Below are 16,790 nucleotides of genomic sequence, written 5' to 3' on the forward strand. Positions count from 1 at the left end.
TGTGTTGTGTTTGATGTGTTCCATGAAGCGTTAGATGGGACATGGTGCGTTGTGTTTGATGTGTTCCATGAAGCGTTAGATGGGACATGGTGTGTTGTGTTTGACGTGTTCCATGAAGCGTTAGATGGGACATGGTGTGTTGTGTTTGACATGTTCCATGAAGCGTTAGATGGGACATGGTGTGTTGTGACCTCCAGTTCCAGGTGTGGAGGTTTAGCTTGGACTGGTGATGGGCGTGTGACTGTGTGGTCAACATTTGCTTTTATTTTGGGTGTGATTTGATAGGTCAGAGAATCCTGCAGGTGGCAGTGCTTTGATTGTGGTTCACTGATGTCAATGATCTGACCTTTTGCAGCATTCCATTGTATCAGTGTTGTCTGGTGTTCTCTTTATTTAACAGTCAGTATACACACACATGATGTTCTTTGGCCATAGAAGTAGCTGATATGCCATGTGGCATTGCCAACATCTGTCTGACCCACTGATACTCCAGAAATATCTCACATGAGTGAAGGGTACTGACTTAGAAGTCCTGTCTGTGTATGACTGAAAGATGTCAATGCTTCATTGCAGCATATATCTAAGTGCTGACTGAACTCAATGATAGTTAAAGGAGGAATGGTTTGAAATGATTGTGTGGTAATCAGTGTGTTTTCATTCTGGTTGCTTTTCTTGGATGTATTGTGGATGCTTGTGCAGTTTTTTACATTTTTTATGTCACAAAATGTGTAGTTTGTTTATGTTAATTCAACACCCTGTCTTTCTCAGTGACGGTACATTTCACCCTAACTTTTGTGTCTTTCTTGTCAACTTAAAAACTGCAAACATTCATAAATGCTCTTGTCTAGTATTTTTCATAGTGATGGTCATTGATCTGGTAGTAAATGTCACAGTTTGTCTGTCTCTGGAGAGGGGAGCATTTACATGCGATGCATTATGATGCAGGTGTGAATGCTTGTATGTTGTGTTTTGCAGCTTAGAGTTTTACAGGTGTTACAGATTCCCCTCAGTACCACCCGACAAGGAGTGTAGACTGTGGTATCCATAGAAACAGGTTTTGTTGGTGTGCTGGTGTAGCTGTTAATTCTTTTCTTCTTGTAACCCACTGAGTTAATTAAGGCCCTGGTCTGTTCATTCGTTAAAAATGTCATTGTGATTTTTACATATAACTGTTTTGCTTTTACATGTAACCCCTCCCCCAAAAAGGAAATCTTAACACTGTCAGAACTACCGCACCATCAGTTTGATAGGTCATGCTCACAAAGTGATACTTGAAATCATTCAACAGATCACAGCCACAAACATATTCCATTATTGTTTTTGAAGACCAGGCTGGATTCCACAAAGGCAGAAGTGCCATCAAACAGATTTTTAAAAAACCTGGATTCTCTTTGCAGAAAAAAAACCCAACCCAACACCAGAACAAATTCTGCCCCATCTTCATAGACATCAAGACGGCATTTGACAGTCTGGTGGGAAGCACTAGGCAACAATGAAAAACATTAACATTGGGCAAAAGTTTATCAACACTATCCAGTTACCACTTCGGTACTCACCTTTTAGTTTGAGTTTGCAAGGCTTGGAATGGTTGCAGACTGTTAACAAACCCTCATTGCCAGTTTGATTGTCCAGTTTTGACTTGTTTTGAGAAAAGAGGTTTCAGTGTGCACAGGCCATGTGGACAGGTGGGGTCTTAGACCTAAAATGAACAGCATCACTTTGCTGCATCAGCAGGAAGCCATATTTCTAGCTTTTGGGAAGTGTTTGTTTCCCATATTCATCAGATAAAAGGACATAAACATTGTTTATTCAACATTGTTTTCAGCCCAAAAGCATCCAGTAATTGGCCTGCATTCTTGAACAAGAAATATGTTTTTTGTCAAGAAAGCAAGGAAAGTAATTGCCCATGTAATGCCTTTTTTGTTTGCTTGATTGAGTGATTTTTTTTGTCCATGTGTCTGAATGTTTGGTTCCATGCGTTTGAGAAAATTGGCATGTGTAGCTTTGTCATTCAGTGGAATGAGAAAATTGCCATGTGTAGCTTTGTCATTCAGTGGAATGAGAAAATTGGCATGTGTAGCTTTGTCATTCAGTGGAATGAGAAAATTGGCATGTGTAGTTTTGTCATTCAGTGGAATGTCCTACCTTGAGTCCAGTTATCCAGGTAAGAAATCACATGAATGGCTGATGCCTGCTGTGTGTGTTTGAGTGAGTGCAGAGGGGCATGAGGGCAGAGTAGACACAATTTGTCTTGGGTTGGATACAGAAACATATGGATTGGTTGTCATGTATTTCACACAGTGTAGACCAGAGATGCAGTTGTGGTTTATAATGAAAGCCTTCATGCGGCCTTTATTGTCAGGGGGGCTTCAAGCACTAATCTGTTCCACCTCGGGTATGATTTAAAATGTCATGATCATGCACACCTTTAGCAGCCAATTGTTGATTGACATTATGATTTATGGATCTTAAATGCAAGGTGAAGAGTAGATTTTTCCATACATTGAAACGGCTGCATGACATGACAGTGGTTTGGGTTGTCAGGAAGTATCAGCCACTTGCTTTGCAACCTGTCAGTGTTCCTGAGTTTTATTGGGGTTGACCATAGTAACTGTACACACAGCTCAACTGACATCCTTACAGTGTCAGCGCAAGTATTGCTCTTTACATTTTTTTTTACAATAGTTGTTAGGTGCACATGATTATGCACCAAATAGTAATTAATTCTGTGCTGCATTCCTTTTTTTTCAGGAATAAGAATCTTGTCTTTTGATGAAGAGTATAGTATACAAGAATCTGACCATCGTTTTTTGGCACTGTACTAATCCCATTATGTGATGTTGTTTTTCACATTTATCATGCCACTTTATTTTTAGATTTTGTGACTTTCTTACTTTCACTATCTTTCTCATTAGCAAATACTTGCGGTTAATTGATGTTTCTCTTAAATGAATGATTTTAATCGTGAATCTTTTCAGTTGCCTTGTCACAATCAATGAGTATTTATGAAATGCAATCATTGTAGATAGATATTTTTTCCTCAAAAAGAGATTCTTTGCATGATAAATTAAAACTTTTGTACCATGATTTCTCTTATGCTTTGTATAGTACTGCTTATTTATGGTTTGTACTTTGTTTCACTCTCTGAAGTTTACATGAAAATGCTGAGTATTTATTAATAAGTGCTCTTCAGTCTGTTGACTTTGCATGCTGTGAAAGAATGCACCTGCCATATTTTTGGCTCGGTGTGTGTGTGTGTGTGTGTGTGTGTGTGTGTGCACGCGCGCGTGTGGTTGACTTGATTACCTTGAAGGAATTTTCTCTGGAACCAAAACATGGATCCACACTAAACTTTTTATTTGTTTTGTTTTCTTTTTTTCTCTCAGTGATTTCATTTGTCAAGATATGAACCATATTGTAGAAAATGATATTCATTTAAATTTGATAGATATTATACTTCATTTTGCTCCGTGCAAAATTCTATTTGTCTATAAATGCAAAATGGTCAAAGAAATACCTGAGTTAAATGTATTTAGTGAATTACTGAAAAACATGATGCAGAAAAATTTATTGCTTTTATTTTTTTAACTTAAATTCTGTTGGAATTCCACACAAATTTGTGTTACTGTAAGGAAATAATTGAAACTGGAAAAAAACTAAAAACAAACCACACTCTTGTCAAAAAAAACACAAAAAACAAAGCAAAAAACAAAACAAAACAAAAGCAAAGCAAAAACAAAACAAAAACAACAACAACAACAAAAATCATAGCCCAATCATGGAAGAATTTAAAACAAAGAGTAATGTTGACTGTGATGAAAATATAGAATATACTTTTATTTTCTTTTGTTATATATGTTATACTGAACATTTATTTAAAAAGAATCGTTTTATTATTTCATGTACATGACAACATTTCAATGCAAGGTGGTGGTGGTTGTTTTGTTTGTGGTTTTGTTTGCTTTTTCTAGTGGTTGCTTTTTGGTGGGGGTTTTTGAGTGTATGTGTGTGCTCAATCTTTCCTCTGTCAAATCTTTCCTGACTGTTTTTCCCTTTCTGAATATCTTTTTCTTGTGGTTGTTTAATTCTGATCATTCGTTGATATGCCTCTTACCATTCTGAATATCTTTTTCTTGTGGTTGTTTAATTCTGATCATTCGTTGATATGCCTCTTACCATTCTGAATATCTTTTTCTTGTGGTTGTTTAATTCTGATCATTCGTTGATATGCCTCTTACCATTCTTATTATTTTTATTTTTTTGCCTCCAATATTGACTGTAATGAAAGTCCAATTGAAAAAAAAAGAAAAAACCCCAACAAAAACAAAAACAAACAAACAAAAAATCAAGAAGAAAAAGGGGAAAACAAGTTGCCATCTTTTCAACCAAGATAACATACATGGTTGCTATTAATTCAGTGTCTGTAGGAAAAAAGGGCTTACATTTCCTGAGAAAAACAGCAACAACAGTGATCATTTAAAGGTTAAAAAAGAAACGGGGAAAAGGTCATGACAGATATATAGAGTTAGAATTTGTATCAACCAACAGCCGGGCATTCTCATAATCATCCTTATTCCTACAAAAAAGATCAATTGCTTTGGAAAGAGAGAGAGAGAGCGAGAGAGAATGATTTTGTTTAAGTTCATTTTTATAAAAATAAATAAATAAATAAATTAAAAAAAGAAAGAAAGAAAGTATAATAAATAAACAAAAACAAAAAGGAGGAAAATCTTTTTTTCTTTTACTCTTTTCCTCTCTTATTTATTTTATTTTGCTTTTTATTTTTGGTATTGATTTATTGTCACTTTCTGACAAGAGCACTGTAACTGATTATGAAGGTAATGTGTGATGGTGATATAGTTTTGTCAGGAAACAACACTTTATGCAGAGTGCCCAGTTTTGTCAGGAAACAACACTTTATGCAGAGTGCCTAGTTTTGTTAGGATGCAACACTTTATGCAGAGTGCCCAGTTTTGTTAGGAAACAACACTTTATGCAGAGTGCCTAGTTGTTTTTTTTGTTTTTTTTTAGGAACAACACTTTATGCAGAGTGCCTAGTTTTGTTAGGATGCAACACTTTATGCAGAGTGCCCAGTTTTGTTTGGAAACAACACTTTATGCAGAGTGCCTAGTTTTGTTAGGATGCAACACTTTATGCAGAGTGCCCAGTTTTGTTAGGAAACAACACTTTATGCAGAGCGCCTAGTTTTGTTAGGAAACAACACTTTATGCAGAGTGCCCAGTTTTGTCAGGAAACACTTTGTGCAGAGTGCCCAGTGCCCAGTTTTTCATGAAACAACACTTTGTGCAGAGTGCCTAGTTTTGTTAGGAAACAACACTTTGTGCAGAGTGCCCAGTTTTGTTAGGAAACAACACTTTGTGCAGAGTGCCCAGTTTTGTCAGGAAACAACACTTTGTGCAGAGTGCCTAGTTTTGTCAGGAAACAACACTTTGTGCAGAGTGCCCAGTTTTGTCAGGAAATAACACTTTGTGCAGAGTGCCCAGTTTTGTCAGGAAACACACTTTGTGCAGAGTGCCCAGTTTTGTCAGGAAACAACACTTTGTGCAGAGTGCCCAGTTTTGTCAGGAAACAACACTTTGTGCAGAGTGCCCAGTTTTGTCAGGAAACAACACTTTGTGCAGAGTGCCCAGTTTTGTCAGGAAACACTTTGTGCAGAGTGCCGAGTTTTGAAGCGAAACCACTCAGTCACAATGTGCCATACTTTGGTTACGAAATCACTTAGTTCTTTTTTTTTTTCTTTTTTCTTTTTTTTTTAAGAGAGAGATGTGAATCCTGTGTAAAAAAAACTGTGTTTTGTGAGTGTGGTTCGATTCTAATAGAAGAGAGAGGAGCAGACAGGGGGATATAGGATCAACTAATCATGCACTCACTCACTCTCTCCTCACATCAATAGCAGGGCCACATGGAGTGGTTTTTATAGAGTGTTTACTTTACAATACAGCACACAGTAAAAAGTTCACCCTACACCTAAAGCAGCACACCTGGAACACAAACACACAACCAAAACCCAGGTCAGATAAAATCTCAAATATCTGGACATCACTGACATAAAAGGCCTATACCCTCTCAGCACCTTTCATCACATGTCCACCAGTATGCACTCCTCTTACACATAGATCTATGCGAGGAAATACAAGCTTCATCAAGCTTACCTGCCACCAGCAGTGACATACCAGTTATCATACTGTGTACAAAACACATCACTGACCAATACAACCCTGTGTTCCAACTCATGTTACCCATCATTCAATTAAACTGTGTGTTACCATTACCAAACAAATCTCTTTGTCTTCACAAAGTATACCACCGACACAAGTACAACTCCTACACATGTTACCACAACAACCAACAAATCAAACATGTGTTCCACAACACTTGCTGCTACCCCCATGTGCACACACACACACACACATGAAAAACCCTCAGCTCACGCTGACAATGTGTTATCCTATAGATCTGTTCAGTTCACACTGAACCAACACCACCTATTACATACAAAACAAGTAAGTAATACATCAAAAATACAGAACAAGATATCTGTAACCAAATAGAAGGGGGGAGGGGGGGGACTCAAAAGATTTAGGCCAGTACTTCTCTCAGTGGGCAACTTTCACACATTAACCCCTTTTCTTTCCACAAGCCACAAGATCAACTTAAACTGGCTGTCCACTGACATAAAACAGTTTCCCAACACAACTAAGTTATCAGCATAACATAAAACCATTACAAGTTGTGTACTCACAGCCTAACAGGGATTTCCTTGCTCCTCACATCACTGATCAGTCAGTCACCCTGTGTCAGTCAGTTCTTCTGGGAGACAGCTGAGAACTGGCTGTGCTGACTGGTTTTGTCCCTTCCCACAACATACTGTGTATACTAATGCAAGCTACAACACTCACTCCCCCAGCTAGTTGAACTGAAATAACCAATCTTTGCTTGCCCTAGTGACGCTATGTGAATGACTGACAGATTCACTGCTTAATCCCAATTCGTCCAATTCAACAGATTGATCTGATTCACTACAATTCAACCCACTTGTTTCTATAACATTCTGTGATGACAGGTTCACCCGCTTACGTCACAAAGAGATTGGGGAGACAAGACAATACAACTCTCGGCATGTTAGCCGGCATGAGCAAAGTTCACATTAGCATAAATTCTCCCTAGCTTTCGTTCCGAAGTCCCGCCATCTACTTCAGCCCTGTTTGTGAACGGGGAGATGGGGAACGACTTGAAAGACAGGCCGCCACACGGGATGTTCCGACATGCCGTGCTCATCCGTTTCGAACACGGGGATTGTGGCAGACGTCACATAACCGCACGTGTTTCAACGACTGGGGCGTGTGACGCGGTGTCGCGGACCAAAGGCGCCGACTAGGGAGTGGGGGTGTGGGAGGGTGGAAGGAGCCAGGGTGGCGCGGGTGTCGGCGTGACCTCAAAGACTGGACTTTGGACGGAGCAGGACGGGAGATAAGAAGGAGGGGGGGGGGGTGGCGAAGGGATGGGGAGGGATGGGGGACAGAGTGTGGGTGGTGGGGGGTGACACTGCTGGCACTCTATAACACCTGCATTCCACAAGTATTTTGTTAGTCATCGTAATGTAGCTGAACACTAAAAATAAGCCTTGAAGAAGGACCGATGAACCAACGTGACAATATACAAGGTGGATAAAAAATTTTTTAAAAAAAGGAAAAAGAGAGGGTGGAAATTTAAGTACATGTTTTCCCTAATCTAAATTGGAATCACTATGTCCTGCATGCAAATTAGGTCTACAAAATGAAAAAAGAAAGACATGTAAACTAATAAATAGATAAATATGATAGCCAAATAATGTTTGATAACATCATCACCATCATCATCATCATCATAACATATCATGCACCAAAATAAACATGATAGCCAAATAATGTTTGATAACATCATCATCATCATCATCATCATAACATATCATGCACCAAAATAAACATGATAGCCAAATAATGTTTGATAACATCATCACCATCATCATCATCAGCATCATCATCATAACATGCATCATGTACCAAAATAAATATGATAGCCAAATAATGTTTGATAACATCATCACCATCATCATCATCATCATCATCATAACATGCATCACGTGCCAAAATAAATATGATAGCCAAATAATGTTTGATAACATCACCACCATCACCACCACCACCACCACCATCATCATCATCATCATAACATGCATCGTGTACGAAAATACATATGATAACCAAATAATGTTTGATAACATCATCAATATCATCATCATCATAACATGCATGATGTACCAAATTAATATGATGGCCAAATAATGTTTGATAACATCATCATCATCATAACATGCATGATGTACCAAATTAATATGATGGCCAAATAATGTTTGATAACATCATCATCATCATCGTAACATGCATCATGTACCAAAATAAATACGATGGCCAAATAATATTTGATAACATCATCATCATCATCATCATTATCATCATCATCACTATCACCATCACCATCGTAACATGCATCATGTACCAAAACAACAAAGAAGAAACAAGTATCCAATGAGTAGTCTTACTATTTATTTATTTTTAAAAGAAAAACGAAGTTGATTTTCTGTTCCTTGGATAAGTTGATTTTACTCCAGAAAGAGGGCCAGGTTACTGGCGATTTAACAACTCATTCCAGTGTGACGTCAACTTTTTCACAAGAAATGAACCAATCAGATATGTAGTTCACAGATGAAAGAGAACTGAATGCACAAGGCAAATGGGAACTTTGTAAACTCGACATTTATTATTTTATTTATATTTTTTTTTAAAGAAGAAAAATTCGTATTGAATGCGGCAAACTAAAGGCACAGAAAAAAGAGTTGATTTTTCAAATCCAGTTTCAGCGGTTGGAAAATAGTGTGCCTGGGATCCGAACATCTAGACCTCCAATCAGAGCGGTACACACAAAGAGCAGGCTGGACATTGTATCATAACAAAGGTCAGCGGGAACTCACATCAGAGCAAGCATTAGACTGGCTGGTGAAGGAGAAAAGAACATACGATGCTTGTTTAGGCTGTAAGAAAACCAGAGCAAAGCGCATAACGAATCGAAAATGGGCAGATTTTTAACAGTCAGAAAGTTTGAAAGAACAAACGAGATACCACTTCTCTTTGTATGGTAGAATATCTTCTTCTTCTTCTGCGTTCGTGGGCTGCAACTCCCACGTTCACTCGTATGCACACGAGTGGGCTTTTACGTGTATGACCGTTTTTACCCCGCCATGTAGGCAGCCATACTCCGTTTTCGGGGGTGTGCATGCTGGGTATGTTCTTGTTTCCATAACCCACCGAACGCTGACATAGATTACAGGATCTTTAACGTGCGTATTTGATCTACTGCTTGCATATACACACGAAGGGGGTTCAGGCACTAGCAGGTCTGCACATATGTTGACCTGGGAGATCGGAAAAATCTCCACCCTTCAACCCACCAGGCGCCGTCACCGTGATTCGAACCCGGGACCCTCAGATTGACAGTCCAACGCTTTAACCACTCGGCTATTGCGCCCGTCGGTAGAATATCAAACGCGGAGGATAAGATGAATGAAGAAACGCACAGATTCGTTGAAGATGGACATTTCTCGCGCTTCAACAAAGATGTGGTAAAATGTGACGGTTTGATGAAAATGGAACAAACAGGTCAGGGGCTGAAATCAATGAAAAACGCGTACGTTTTAAACTTACTGCACAAAGGAAAGCACTTGCCACGCGATAAACTTAATAACTGGCGTCCTATACATTACTCTAACAAACACTGTTTATGAGGTAATGGCAAAAACATTGGCAAGAAGACTGTGTTATAAACCAGGACCGAGTGGATCTCTGCAAGGTAGAAGCATATTTACAATTATAAGAACAGTTGAGTTGATGACGTCACAGAATATTTGAAAGAAACAAGTAAAACTGGCCATCTCTTAGCCTTGGATTATTGAACAGTTTCCATACGATCTCTTTAACATTTATACTGGAAGCATTAAATGTATTTGAATTTGGTAAACCGTTTATACAGTGGTTTACGGTCATGTTTAAAGGTACAGTTATATTATCAACCACTGGGGTTGGGGTGGATGTTAGCACCTTTCATGTTGACAGGGTTGTCCCTTTTCACCCCTAGCTTTTATCTTTGGAGTAGAATTGTCAGCAACAAAAATCAGGAATAGCAATATTACCGGGGTCACATTCCACAACGAACCTAATGCACTATATCAAAATTTTAAAAAACCCAAAAAGCAATTAACAACGCTTCTTTTGAAGAAAAAAAAAATGGTGACGATATGAACAAGGTAGTGAAAACAATTTTCGTTTTTTCATGTTTTTTCTGGACTGTATCTTGCTCAAAAAGGAAAAGCCATGAAGATACGGCAGTTAAACATCTGTGAAAGCAATATGCTTTCTGAGTTGCCAGAGAACATAACCTTTTTTCTTCTTTTTTTAAGACTAGGAATACATTTGAGTAAATCTAGCTCATCAAATATAGGAGACAAGTGGTCAGGTAGAATACTTACAATGAATAAATTAATAAGCACGTGGAGAAAACGAGACTTCAGTGTCCATGGGAAAATCATTTTCATTAAAATATTTCTACTGAGCCAGTTTGTTTACATAATGCAGGCAATAGTACTTCAAAACCATGTACTTACGGAAATAAATAGAACATAGTATAGATTCGCTTGGCAACGTGTGAGGTTAAGAGGAAGGCCTATGGCAAAATTTAAAAAAGGTCAGTAAGGGAAGCAGGTGTTTCCCAGGGTGGACTGGATCTGGAAAATGTTCATAAAATCCAGGAATGTTGCTATTGGCTGGGAAATGGTCTGCATCAGAAAATGAAAACTGGACCTATATTCTACGATGGCCTTTTGAAAAACTTGCAAACAAGCTTTGTGCATTGGACATAAACTGGAGAACCAGCAATTCAAAAGCGCTGTCGAAAATACAGAATTCGTTTTGGTAGAAGGCATTACGAAGACACTTAACATACATGAGAATTTTGATAAGAAATCAGACATTGAAAACAACAGTTTTTGTGACCAATTATTCTAGAACAATAACCTTGTCCAACACAAGTATTATCCATTATTTTTTCCCTTGCGGCAGGAGGTTAGGAATAGAAAGCGTAAGAGATGTCATTAACATACATGAAAAAAGGATTAATTACGTTCAAGAGAGAAATTTTTTTTAACATAATTCTTTGTTAAACACTATTCCCTACCAAGTTAAGCAATGTATGGTTGACATAAACGACGCAGTAATCGATCTAAAAGCGTTCTGTACAAAGCCAAAATTTATATTGCGAAGATCAAACATAGCTGAAATAAAACCATAATTATGCCTATTTATTTCTGGTTTTAGAAAACTATAATTTAATGCGGAAATTGATCGTTTGTACTGGCTGCTACATTCTTCATCAGTTCAACAAACCAGATGAAAAGAACTACAGTGGAAAATATTGCACAACATATATCCAGCTAGTATTATCTTTGGAAAAATGATGGAAAACAGTTAATGCTCAATCTGCATAAATGAAGTTGGTGATATTGAGCATTTCTTCTAAAACTGCCCACCAAAAATATTCTGGAAATATTTTGAAAATTATGTGGCTGGAGTAGTCATTGTCAGACTAAAGTTACATTTGAATGAACTCCTCTTTGGAGTCAAGCAATCAGGTAAATTAAATGCAATAACATTGCTATTCAAAATGTCTGTAATTTAATATTGAAAGGGAAAAAGTTCATCAGTATTTTTTTTTTAAAGAAAAGAAAAAAAGAAGAAGAAAAAAGAAAAGAAAAGACAGTTACGCCAATATCTTTAAAATTTGAACAAGAATTGAGATTGAATTGAATATATTAACAGATTATTATAGAGAAGAAAATGCTAATTACGAACCAGTTAGATGACGAGGGATGGGGTGGGTGGAAGGGATAGGTAATAGCGGCTATTTTTGTAGAAATGTGTGTGGTGTAAAGCTCATGTGTATGGTTTCGAATATCTAATGTTGAACTTTGATATCTTAAACAAGTCGGCCCCCCTCCACACACACACACACACACACACACACACACACACACACACACACACGTTTGATAAATAATTAATGGTCAAACATGTCAAATGATTGGTACAATGACAAGCCGGGCGCTTCCTTTTCGAGGAAGTGTCTGGGTTTATTCCAATATACTGTTATTTACCAATGTGCTAGCTGAGTCGGTAGCAAACGCAGCATTGACTTGAAGTTGTGTACCTTGTGAATGGAGAGAGTTTCCACTCTTTACTATTTGTTAATCGGCTGTTGTACGTCCACTCATCAAGAAACCATCTTTGGATCATAATTGTTTGAAAAATTATCGACCTGTCTCCAATCTGTCATTTTCATCAAAACTGCTAGAAAAGATCATATTGTCACAGCTCTTAGCTCATCTGGAACAAAATGGTTTACTTAATTCCCACCAGTCAGCTTATAGAAGTGGTCATAGTTGCGAAACAGCCCTTCTTAGAATAGTGAATGATTTGCTTTCGGGATTTGATGAAGATAAGATATCTGTTCTCGCTTTCTTAAACTTGTCAGCAGCTTTTGACACTCTCGACCACTCTATCCTCTTGAACAGACTTAAAACTCCCTTTGGTATTCGTGACACTGCACTAGCATGGATCACGTCTTACCTGTCAGATCGTACGCAGAAAGTGTGTGTAAATGGTAGATACTCTAGTGTATCTGCCTTAAAATATGGTGTCCCACAGGGGTCCGTCCTAGGTCCTGTTCTTTTCGTGCTGTATGCAGCTCCTGTGTCGGATGTCATCAGTCATCATGCGATGTCGCATGAGAGCTTTGCTGATGACACACAACTTTATCAGTCGGCTTCCTTAGCTGAATTTGATGCACTGGTGACTCAAACACGAGAGTGCATTGCTGGCCTAAAGGACTGGATGACTCTCAGCAAGCTGCTACTAAATGATGATAAGACTGAAGTTATGATAACCTGTCCAAAGAAGTTTCGTTAACATCCTTCCTTTCCTGACTCTGTTCTGATCAATAGCACACCTGTTTCACTTTCTCCTTCTGTTCGCAGTCTTGGTGTAATCCTAGACCAGTCTCCTTCCTTCCAACAGCACATTTCGAATATCTGTAAAGTTGCCTATTTGGAACTGCGTAGTATCAGCTCTATCCGCCACTATCTCTCAACCGATGTAACCAAGACACTTGTATGCTCTCTGGTTCTCTCAAGATTGGATTACTGCAACTCTCTTTTGGCCGGCCTTCCCAAATATCTGTTAGTCAGACTCCAACGAATTCAGAATAACGCTGCCAGACTCATTTGCAGAGCTTTTAAATTTGACCATGTTTCTCCTCTCCTTCAGTCTTTCCACTGGTTGCCCGTTTCTGATCGAATAGACTATAAGCTATCCACTCTGACCTTTTCTGCAGTCTACGGATCTGGCCCCAAGTATCCTTCTGACCTCCTTCATATCTATACCCCGTCTCGCCAGGTCCGTTCTTCCTCTGATACTCGACTTCTCAGGATAACTCACGTCAGAAGTAAGACCTATGGACACACATCGTTTTCTTTTCTATCGCCAAAGACGTGGAACAAGCTCCCTGATAACCTCCGTCATTCTGATTCCCTCGCATCTTTTAAATCTCGTCTCAAAACCCACCTTTTCCCTCAGCAGTAAGTTCAATTGTGGCAGGTCCACTTCCTTTGCGTTAGCTGTGCTTGACTATGTGTGTATACATATGTATGTGTACATAACTACATGCATGTATATGAATGTTTATAGTGTGTGCGTGTGTTTATGTAAGTTTGTGCCTGCCTATGTGTGCGTATGTGTTAGGGTAGCTGTTAGATACACATGTATGTTAAAACGTATTATGCAGTGTGTGTGTGTGTGTGTGTGTGTGTGTGTGTGTGTGTGTGTGTGTGTGTGTGTGTGTAGTCACATTTGTGTGTGTGTATGTGACATTGATGTAATGTTTCATGTTAACAAAAGCGTTTTTGTAAAGCACCTAGAGCAGATTTCTGGATAGTGTGCTAAGTATCCATTATTATTATTATTATTATTATCATTCACTTGTTCTCTTGGCCTCATTGTTTATTCAGTCCAGGTCAAAAAACCATCGAGGCAGCCATGTGTTTGTTCTGTATTGGCCGTATACTCTGTGTAGCTTATTCGGGATTAAAAAGGCTATGCCAGTCTTGAATAAAAAGCTAATTTGTGTTTGCACATTTCTTCTGCCATTGCTGCTGTGCGCACATGTCAAATGATTGGCATAAGGACAAGCCCAGCCCGGTTCTTCCTTTCTGAGGAAGTGTCTGGGTTTGTTCCAGTGTACCTGTTACTTATCTGTGTGCTGACTGAATCGGTAGCACAAGTAGCATGACTGGAAGTTGTGTAACTTGTGAATGGAGAGGGAGTTACCACTCTTTACTATTTGTTAATCATTTGTTCTCCTGGCCTCATTGTTCATTCATTCCATTTCAAACGCAAATCTCTCTCTCTCTCTCTCTCTCTCTCTCTCTCTCTCTCTCTGTCGGAACTAGCTGTGTCATTGTACAAACAAGAGCTATTTTTCCACCAAGTGAAGATTAACCCAGCCTTTTTGTGTTGATTATCAGAACTTCTTTTTTTTTCTTTTTGTTTTTAAATTTACTTTTTTTTTCTTTTTTTATATATTCCTTCTTGATTTCTAAGGTGTAGCCCTGTTTCGAATATAAGTTCAAGATTCTTACATTTGCCGAATTCAAATTTAGAGATAGCAAGCCTTGCAACCAATAAGATAATGTTTTCTTTTTGAATTTGAGAATATATCAGTTTGAGTTTCACCAAATAATGCTATCTTCTCGTTCATTGGGATCCAAGTGTTATACTTAGAAAGTATAAATTGTTTTACGTTTTTTCCAGAAAGTGGTGAGCTTGGGACATGGATAGAAGGCATGTTCAATGTAGTCGATTTCTTGGCACCAATTGCATTAGTTAGTATTCGTGACACCCATTTTTTGTAGCATGATGTTCGTTGGGTAGATGTTGTGTATGAATTTGAAATGTGGCAACCTCAGTCGAGTTTCCTGCGTGCATTCCTAGGCCAAGCTGAAATAATCTTGAGTATTGATCTCTAATTTTCGTCTCCAGAATTGCACTGCGCAAATCTCATGTGTTTTTTTTTTTTTTTTTTTTTTTTTTTTAAGGACAAATGTTTTCCCGATTGGTTTATTAGACAGGGTGGTTACGTTTCCTTCTTCAGTTGCTATTTTATACGAAATGTCTTCTTTTAGATTATCATGTGCTAGCTGAAGTTTCCACGCGCGTAGTAGTGCATTTATGATTGCGTTGTACTCAAATAATAGGTTTGGCTGAGGACCAATTCTTTCTGAAACTTCTTAGTACGTTAAGAGGTTTCCATTTAGCCATAGGTCTTGCACGACGGAGAAGCCCGCTTTGCTCCACTTTATGAAGAACAGGGTCTTTCCTTTGTATTTTATATGTTTATTGTTCCAAATACAAGCAAGAATGTCATCCGTTCATGCTGGAAACGCCATTGCTCAGGAAGACACACGGCGAGTTGTATGAAGTTGTTGAAACGAATTCGGCACCAAACTCAGAAAACTGCAGTACATTGATGAAGAAAATGCAGACACCAGAAAATATCGAAAACATTCATCTTTTTGCTTGTACAAGATTTCTAGGAGTACCAATGAAAACACCGAATAAAATGAATTATGGAGAACTTGGTAGACATCCTCACTTTATCAATTCAGTCATTCGGACGGTAAGATATTGGTTACGTCTTCTTCCGATCGAACGACACAGACTGCCAAAGCAAGCCCATTTGATGATGCAAGCAATGGATCAGAACAACAACAAAATCCTGGATAACCGAGATACGAGAAATGTCATACAGAACTGGGTTTTCTTTTGTATGAAACAATCAGGATGTTGAACATTGAAGAGAATCCTTAGTGGTGTTCAAACAGCGTTTAATTGACATACATACAAGAATAGTCTTCAAAAATAGGAGACAGCAACTGATTTGATTTTACAGGTCATTTAAACATGTCTATGGAAATAAAATATATTTGTAGTCTGCCAACCTAATTTGCTTTAAATTGGCTCTGACACAAATTAGAGTTGGTGTATTAGCATTTAACAGTAACTAAGATAGCTACAGTGAGAATCTGAGGGCAAAATGTGTGCAGTGTTCGTGGAAAGGCAAGTGAAAATGATCATTATTTCGGCTATAACTGTCCCTTGTATACCGACCTCCGGTAGAGCTCCACAGAAATGTTATACCATATTCCTTTTCACAGGATTATACAGGGTAGGAACGAAAATATCAGCCGTGTTGTTTCGAAATTTATTTTACTTGCTATGAAAAGAAGACAGCTTTTACTTGAAGACCAAAGAACTTTTTAACTAGAAATTAACAATTAATGAGGCCAGGAGATGAAATGATTAACAAATAGTAAAGAGTGGTAACTCTCTCCATTCACAAGGTACACAACTTCAAGTCAGTGCTGCTTACGTTACCGATTCAGCTAGCACACAGGTAAGTAAAAGATTGGAACAAACCCAGACACTTCCTAAAAAGGAAGCGCCGGGCCTGTCCTTATACCGATCATTTGACATGTGCACACAGCAGCAAAGACAGAAGAAATGTGCAAACACAAATTAGCTTTTATTCAAGACTGGCATAGCCTCTTTAATCCTGAACAAGACACACA

Source organism: Babylonia areolata, chromosome 13, assembly GCF_041734735.1.
Source record: "Babylonia areolata isolate BAREFJ2019XMU chromosome 13, ASM4173473v1, whole genome shotgun sequence".
NCBI classification, from domain to species: Eukaryota; Metazoa; Mollusca; class Gastropoda; order Neogastropoda; family Buccinidae; genus Babylonia; species Babylonia areolata.